General features: G+C 40.8%; 1 pseudogene; it reads right to left on the reverse strand.

Annotated features, from left to right (window-relative positions):
* Nucleotides 1–9,156: 9,156 nt before the first annotated feature.
* On the reverse strand, nt 9,157–9,425 carry LOC124521526 (60S ribosomal protein L37a-like; annotated as a pseudogene).
* Between the last annotated feature and the right edge of the window lie 259 nt (nt 9,426–9,684).

Below are 9,684 nucleotides of genomic sequence, written 5' to 3' on the forward strand. Positions count from 1 at the left end.
AGTACAAAATCTAACAGCACACCTAAAGGAAATAGAAGCAGAACAGCAAAGACATCCCAAACCCATCAGAAGAAGAGAAATAATAAAGACCAGAGCAGAAATAAACAATATAGAATCTAAAAAAAAATCTGTAGAGCATATCAATGAAACCAAGAGTTTTTTTTTTTTGAAAAATAAACAAAATTGAAAAACTCTACGCTTCTCAAAAAGAAAAGGGAAAGGATTCAAATAGATAAAATCATGATTGAAAATGGAATTATGACAACCAATCCCTCAGAAATACAAGCAATTATCAGGGAATAAATAATTATATGCCAACAAACTGGAAAACCTGGAAGAAATGGACAAATTCCTAAGCACCCACACACTTGTAAAACTCAAACAGGAAGAAATAGAAAGCTTGAACAGACCCATAACCAGCAAAGAAATTGAATCAGTTATCAAAAATCTCGCCACAGGTAAGAGTCCAGGACCAGATGGCTTCCTGGGGGAATTCTACCAGACATGTAAAGCAGAGATAATACCTATCCTTCTCAAGCTGTTCCAAAAAATAGAAACGAAAAGAAAACTTCCATACCATTCTATGAAGCGAGCATAGAATATTGATTGCTAAAAATTCTTTGATTCCTAAACAAGACAGAGACCCAGCAAAAAAAGACAACTAGAGACCAATATCCCTGATGAATATGGATGCAAAATTTTTCAATAAGATACTAGCAAATCTAATTCAACAACATATAAAAAGAATTGTTCACTATGACCAAGTGGGATTCATTCCTGGTCTGCAGTGCTGGTTCAACATTCACAAATCAATCAATGTGATACATCACATTAATAAAAGAAAAGATAAGAACCATATGATCCAGCCAATCGATGCAGAAAAAGCATTTGAAAAAAATTCAGCATCCTTTCTTAATAAACACTCTTGAGAAAGTAAGGATAGAAGGAACATACTTAAATATCGTAAAAGCCATTTACAAAAAGCCCAAAGCTAACATCATCCTTAATGGGGAAAAACTGAGAGCTTTCCCCCTGAGATCCAGAACACAACAGGGATGTCCATTCTCACCGCTGTTTTTTAACATAGTGTTGGAAGTGCTAGCATCAGCAATCAGACAACAAAAGGAAATCCAAGGCATCATAATTGGCAAAGATGAAGTCAAGCTTTCATTTTTTGCAGATGATATGATTTATACATGAAAAACCCAATAGACTCCACCAAATGTTTACTAGAACTGATACATGAATTCAGCAAAGGACAAAAAATCAATGTACAGAAATCAGTTGCATTCTTACACACCAATAATGAAGTAACTGAAAGACAAATAAAGAAACTGATGACATTTACAATTGCACCAAGAAGCATAAAATACCTAGTAATAAACAAAATCAAAGATGTAAAAGATCTGTATGCTAAAAACTATAGAAAGCTTATGAAGGAAATTGAAGAAGACATAAAGAAATGGAAAAACATTCCATGCTCATGGATTGGAAGAATAAATATTGTTCAAATTTCAATATTACCCATAGCTATCTACACATTCAATGCAATCCCAATCAAAATGGCATCAGCATTCTTCTCAAAGCTAGAAGAAGCAATCCTAAATTTTGTATGGAACCACAAAAGACCCCAAATAGCCAAAGTAATTTTGAAGACAAAGACCACAGCGGGAGGCATCACAATCCCATACGTTAGCCTCTACTACAAAACTGTAATCATAAATACAGCATGGTATTGGCACAAACAGACACATACACCAATGGGTAGAATACAGCCTCCAGAACTGGACCCACAAAAGTATGGCCAACTAATCTTTGACAAAGCAGGAAAGAATATCCAATGGAAAAAAGTCGCTTTAACAAATGGTGCTGGGAGAACTGGGCAGCAACATGCAGAAGCATGAAACTAGGCCACTTTCTTACACCATTCACAAAAATAAACTCAAAATGGATAAAGGACCTGAATGAGAGACAGGAGACCATCAAAACCCTAGAGGAGAAAGCAGGCAAAACCTCTCTGACCTCAGCAGCAGCAATTTCTTACTTGACATATCCCCAAAGGCAAGGGAATTAAAAGCAAAAATGAACTATTAGGACCTCATAAAGATAAATAGCTTCTGCACTGCAAAGAAACAATCAACAAAACTAAAAGGCAACCAACGGAATGGGAAAAGATATTTGCAAATGACATATTGGACAAAGGGCTAGTATCCAAAATCTATAAAAAGCTCACCGATCTCCACACCCAAAAAACAAATAATCCAGTGAAGACATGGGCAGAAGACATGAATAGACACTTCTCTACAGAAGACATGCAGATGACCAATAGGCACAGGAAAAGATGCTCAATATCCCTCCTCATCAGCTAAATACAAATCAAAATCACACTCAGATACCACCTCACGCCAGTCAGAGTGGCCAAAATGAACAACTCAGGAGACTATAGATGCTGGAGAGGATGTGGACAATAGGAACCCTCTTGTACTATTGGTGGGAATGCAAACTGGTGCAGCCGCTCTGGAAAACAGTGTGGTGGTTCCTCAAAAAATTAAAAATATACCTACCCTATGACCCAACAGTAGCACTGCTAGGAGCTTACCCAAGGGATACAGGAGTGCTGATGCATAGGGGAACTTTTACTCAAATGTTTATAGCAGCACTCTCAAAAATAGCTAAATTATTGAAAGACCCTAAATGTCCATCAACTGACAAATGGATAAAGAAATTGTGGTTTAGAGGAGGGAAGATGGCGGCGTAGGAGGAAGCTAGGCTCACCGCGCGTCCTGCTGATCACTTAGATTCCACCTACACTGGCCTAAATAACCCAGAAAACCGCCAGAGGATTAGCAGAATGGAGTCGCCAGACCCAAGCACAGACGAGAGGCCCACAGAAGAGGGTAGGAAGGGCGGCGAGGCGGTGCGCGCTACACGGACTGGTGGGAGGGAGCCGGAGCGGAGGGGCAGCTCGCCGGCCAAGCAGTGTCCCTGAGTCTGGCTTGCAAAAGCGGAGGGGCCTGATGGACTGTGTTCCGACAGCAAGCACGACTTAGCGTCTGGGAGGTCATAAGTTAACAGCTCTGCTCAGAAAGCGGGAAGGCTGGAGGACAAAGGGAGGGAGAGCTGCGGAGCCCCCGGACGACAGAGCTCAGTTTGGTGGGGAACAAAGGCGCTCGCCAGCGCCATCTCCCCTGCCCATAACCCAGCCAAAATCCCAAAGGGAACCGGTTCCTGCCAGGGAAATTGCTCGCTCCCCGCAAACACCCAACTCTGCTTCTGCGGAGCCAAACCTCTGGCAACGGATCTGACTCCCTCCCACGGCCACAGGGCCCCTGCTGAAGTGGATCACCTAAGGAGAAGCGAGCTAAGCCTGCCCCCCCTGCCGCCGTGCACCTTGCCTACCCACCCCAGCTAATATGCCAGATCCCCAGCATCACAAGCCTGGCAGTGTGCAAGTAGCCCAGACGGGCCACGCCACCCCACAGTGAATCCCGCCCCTAGGAGAGGGGAAGAGAAGGCACACACCAGTCTGACTGTGGCCCCAGGGGTCGGCTGGGGGTAGACATCAGGTCGGACTGCGGCCCCGCCCACCAACTCCAGTTATACACCACAGCACAGGGGAAGTGCCCTGCAGGTCCTCACCACACCAGGGACTATCCAAAATGACCAAGCGGAAGAATTCCCCTCAGAAGAATCTCCAGGAAATAACAACAGCTAATGAGCTGATCAAAAAGGATTTAAATAATATAACAGAAAGTGAATTTAGAATAATACTCATAAAATTAATCGCTGGCCTTGAAAACAGTATAGAGGACAGCAGAGAATCTCTTGCTACAGAGATCAAGGGACTAAGGAACAGTCACGAGGAGCTGAAAAACGCTTTAAATGAAATGCAAAACAAAATGGAAACCACCACGGCTCGGATGGAAGAGGCAGAGGAGAGAATAGGTGAACTAGAAGATAAAGTTATGGAAAAAGAGGAAGCTAAGAAAAAGAGAGATAAAAAAATCCAGGAGTATGAGGGGAAAATTAGAGAACTAAGTGATACACTAAAAAGAAATAATATACGCATAATTGGTATCCCAGAGGAGGAAGAGAGAGGGAAAGGTGCTGAAGGGGTACTTGAAGAAATCATAGCTGAGAACTTCCCTGAACTGGGGAAGGAAAAAGGCATTGAAATCCAAGAGGCACAGAGAACTCCCTTCAGACGTAACTTGAATCGATCTTCTGCACGACATATCATAGTGAAACTGGCAAAATACAAGGATAAGGAGAAAATGCTGAAAGCAGCAAGGGGTAAACGTGCCCTCACATATAAAGGGAGACCTATAAGACTCGTGACGGATCTCTCTTTTGAAACTTGGCAGGCCAGAAAGAATTGGCACGAGATTTTCAGTGTGCTAGACAGCAAAAATATGCAGCCGAGAATCCTTTATCCAGCAAGTCTGTCATTCAGAATAGAAGGAGAGATAAAGGTCTTCCCAAACAAACAAAAACTGAAGGAACTTGTCACCACTAAACCAGCCCTACAAGAGATCCTAAGGGGGACCCTGTGAGACAAAGTACCAGAGACATCACTACAAGCATAAAACATACAGACATCACAATGACTCTAAACCCGTATCTTTCTATAATAACACTGAATGTAAATGGATTAAATGCGCCAACCAAAAGACATAGGGTATCAGAATGGATAAAAAAACAAGATCCATCTATTTGCTGTCTACAAGAGACTCATTTTAGACCTGAGGACACCTCTAGATTGAGAGTGAGGGGATGGAGAACTATTTATCATGCTACTGGAAGCCAGAAGAAAGCTGGAGTAGCCATACTTATATCAGACAAACTAGACTTTAAATTAAAGGCTGTAACAAGAGATGAAGAAGGACATTATATAATAGTTACAGGGACTATCCATCAGGAAGAGCTAACAATTATAAATGTCTATGCGCCGAATACAGGAGCCCCCAAATATATAAAACAATTACTCATAAACATAAGCAACCTTATTGATAAGAATGTGGTAATTGCAGGGGACTTTAACACCCCACTTACAGAAATGGATAGATCATCTAGACACACGGTCAATAAAGAAACAAGGGCCCTGAATGAGACATTGGATCAGATGGACTTGACAGATGTATTTAGAACTCTGCATCCCAAAGCAACAGAATATACTTTCTTCTCGAGTGCACATGGAACATTCTCCAAGATAGATCATATACTGGGTCACAAAACAGCCCTTCATAAGTTTACAAGAATTGAAATTATACCATGCATACTTTCAGACCACAATGCTATGAAGCTTGAAATCAACCACAGGAAAAAGTCTGGACAACCTCCAAAAGCATGGAGGTTAAAGAACACCCTACTAACGAATGAGTGGGTCAACCAGGCAATTAGAGAAGAAATCAAAAAATATATGGAAACAAACGAAAATGAAAAGACAACAATCCAAACGCTTTGGGACGCAGCGAAGGCAGTCCTGAGAGGAAAATACATTGCAATCCAGGCCTATCTCCAGAAACAAGAAAAATCCCAAATACAAAATCTAACAGCACACCTAAAGGAAATAGAAGCAGAACAGCAAAGGCAGCCTAAACCCAGCAGAAGAAGAGAAATAATAAAGATCAGAGCAGAAATAAACAATATAGAATCTAAAAAAACTATAGAGCAGATCAACGAAACCAAGAGTTGGTTTTTTGAAAAAATAAACAAAATTGACAAACCTCTAGCCAGGCTTCTCAAAAAGAAAAGGGAGATGATCCAAATAGATAAAATCATGAATGAAAATGGAATTATTACAACCAATCCCTCAGAGATACAAACAATTATCAGGGAATACTATGAAAAATTATATGCCAACAAATTGGACAACCTGGGAGAAATGGACAAATTCCTGAACACCCACACTCTTCCAAAACTCAATCAGGAGGAAAGAGAAAGCTTGAACATACGCATAACCAGCGAAGAAATTGAATCGGTTATCAAAAATCTCCCAACAAATAAGAGTCCAGGACCAGATGGCTTCCCAGGGGAGTTCTACCAGACGTTTAAAGCAGAGATAATACCTATCCTTCTCAAGCTATTCCAAGAAATAGAAAGGGAAGGAAAACTTCCAGACTCATTCTATGAAGCCAGTATTCCTTTGATTCCTAAACCAGACAGAGACCCAGTAAAAAAAGAGAACTACAGGCCAATATCCCTGATGAATATGGATGCAAACATTCTCAATAAGATACTAGCAAATCGAATTCAACAGCATATAAAAAGAATTATTCACCATGATCAAGTGGGATTCATTCCTGGGATGCAGGGCTGGTTCAACATTCGCAAATCAATCAACGTGATACATCACATTAACAAAAAAAAAGAGAAGAACCATATGATCCTGTCAATCGATGCAGAAAAGGCCTTTGACAAAATCCAGCACCCTTTCTTAATAAAAACCCTTGAGAAAGTCGGGATAGAAGGAACATACTTAAAGATCATAGAAGCCATTTATGAAAAAGCCCACAGCTAACATCATCCTCAATGGGGAAAAACTGAGAGCTTTTTCCCTGAGATCAGGAACCCGACAGGGATGCTCACTCTCACTGCTGTTGTTTAACATAGTGCTGGAAGTTCTAGCATCAGCAATCAGACAACAAAAGGAAATCAGAGGCATCAAAATTGGCAAAAATGAAGTCAAGCTTTCGCTTTTTGCAGATGACATGATATTATACATGGAAAATCCGATAGACTCCACCAAAAGTCTGCTAGAACTGATACATGAATTCAGCAAAGTGGCAGGATACAAAATCAATGTACAGAAATCAGTTGCATTCTTATACACTAACAATGAAGCAACAGAAAGACAAATAAAGAAACTGATCCCATTCACAATTGCACCAAGAAGCATAAAATACCTAGGAATAAATCTAACCAAAGATGTAAAGGATCTGTATGCTGAAAACTATAGAAAGCTTATGAAGGTAATTGAAGAAGATTTAAAGAAATGGAAAGACATTCCCTGCTCATAGATTGGAAAAATAAATATTGTCAAAATGTCAATACTACCCAAAGCTATCTACACATTCAATGCAATCCCAATCAAAATTGCACCAGCATTCTTCTCAAAACTAGAACAAGCAATCCTAAAATTCATATGGAATCACAAAAGGCCCCGAACAGCCAAAGGAATTTTGAAGAAGACCAAAGCAGGAGGCATCACAATTGCAGACTTTAGCCTCTACTACAAAGCTGTCATCATCAAGACAGCATGGTATTGGCACAAAAACAGACACATAGACCAATGGAATAGAATAGAAACCCCAGAACTAGACCCACAAACGTATGGCCAACTCATCTTTGACAAAGCAGAAAAGAACATCCAATGGAAAAAAGACAGCCTCTTTAACAAATGGTGCTGGGAGAACTGGACAGCAACATGCAGAAGGTTGAAACTAGACCACTTTCTCACACCATTTACAAAAATAAACTCAAAATGGATAAAGGACCTGAATGTGAGACAGGAAACCATCAAAACCTTAGAGGAGAAAGCCGGAAAAGACCTCTCTGACCTTAGCCGTAGCAATCTCTTATTCGACACATCCCCAAAGGCAAGGGAATTAAAAGCAAAAGTGAATTACTGGGACCTTATGAAGATAAAAAGCTTCTGCACAGCAAAGGAAACAACCAACAAAACTAAAAGGCAACCAACGGAATGGGAAAAGATATTTGCAAATGACATATCGGACAAAGGGCTAGTATCTAAAATCTATAAAGAGCTCACCAAACTCCACACCCGAAAAACAAATAACCCAGTGAAGAAATGGGCAGAAAACATGAATAGACACTTCTCTAAAGAAGACATCCGAAGGGCCAACAGGCACATGAAAAGATGTTCAGCGTCGCTCCTTATCAGGGAAATACAAAGCAAAACCACACTCAGGTATCACCTCACGCCAGTCAGAGTGGCCAAAATGAACAAATCAGGAGACTATAGATGCTGGAGAGGATGTGGAGAAACGGGAACCCTCTTGCACTGTTGGTGGGAATGCAAACTGGTGCAGCCGCTCTGGAAAGCAGTGTGGAGGTTCCTCAGAAAATTAAAAATAGACCTACCCTATGACCCAGCAATAGCACTGCTAGGAATTTACCCAAGGGATACAGGAGTACTGATGCATAGGGGCACTTGTACCCCAATGTTCATAGCAGCACTCTCAACAATAGCCAAATTATGGAAAGTGCCTTAATGTCCATCAACTGATGAATGGATAAAGAAATTGTGGTTTATATACACAATGGAATACTACGTGGCAATGAGAAAAAATGAAATATGGCCTTTTGTAGCAACGTGGATGGAACTGGAGAGTGTGATGCTAAGTGAAATAAGCCATACAGAGAAAGACAGATACCATATGGTTTCACTCTTATGTGGATCCTGAGAAACTTAACAGGAACCCATGGGGGAGGGGAAGAAAAAAAAAAAAGAGGTTAGAGTGGGAGAGAGCCAAAGCATAAGAGACTGTTAAAAACTGAGAACATACTGAGGGTTGATGGGGCGTGGGAGGGAGGGGAGGGTGGGTGATGGGTATTGAGGAGGGCACCTTTTGGGATGAGCACTGGGTGTTGTATGGAAACCAATTTGTCAATAAATTTCATATATAAAAAAAATAAAAAAATAAAAAAATAAAAAATAAATAAAAAAAAAGAAATTGTGGTTTATATACACAATGGAATACTATGTGGCAATGAGAAATAATGAAATATGGCCTTTAGTAGCAACGTGGATGGAACTGAAGAGTGTTATGCTAAGTGAAATAAGTCATACAAAGACAGTTACCATATGTTTTCACTCTTATGTGGATCCTGAGAAACTTAACAGAAGTCCATGGGGGAGGGGAAGAAAAAAAAAGAGGTTAGAGAGGGAGAGAGCCAAAGCATAAGAGACTCTTCAAAACTGAGAACAAACTGAGGGTTGATGGGGTGTGGGAGGGAGCCAATCCATATGGTTGATGGATATTGAGGAGGGCTGCTTTTGGGATGACCACTTGGTGTTTAATGGAAACGAATTTCACAATAAATTTCATATAAAAATGAAAAAAATAAACATTAAAAAATAAACTAATTAACTCATTTTATTATTGGCTGGCAAAGTTTCAAATGGTGGAGCTCCTACTGGTCTTTCAACTCCTTCATTCTTCCAATGACTATGACAGCAGAAGTGGTGTTGTAGGTCCAGGTACCACCGGCTATGGTTTTCATGCAGGAACTACAATGCTAGTCCCCACAGCTCATCGTTTCATCTTGGTTTTGCCCCAGAAGATGCAAGTGTAGTTGGCATGCTGGCTTATTTCAATCTTCTTCATCATTTTTCTGAGGAAGGCATCATAACAGGTCCCGTATTTACTGATGATTCTGACCTTCTTGGTGCACTTAACCATGTCGATGCAAACTACATCTGAGTCCAGAGAACTAAACTAAAATTATTTTTTAAAAATCTTACCAGGGCGCCTGGGTGGTTCAATCACTTAAGCGTCCAACTCTTGGTTTGGGCCCAGGTCATGAGCTCATGGTTCATGATTTTGAGCCCCACATTGGGCTCTGTGCTGACTGTGGAACCTGCTTGGGATTCTCTGTTTCCCTCTCTTTTTTGTCCCTCCCCTTCTCTCGCGCTCTCTCTCTCTCTCTCAAAATAAAGAA

The sequence above is a fragment of the Lynx rufus genome, unplaced genomic scaffold (genome assembly GCF_022079265.1).
Source record: "Lynx rufus isolate CCGP_SWC_20201006 ecotype Redwood Valley unplaced genomic scaffold, mLynRuf1.p SCAF_30, whole genome shotgun sequence".
NCBI classification, from domain to species: domain Eukaryota; kingdom Metazoa; phylum Chordata; class Mammalia; order Carnivora; family Felidae; genus Lynx; species Lynx rufus.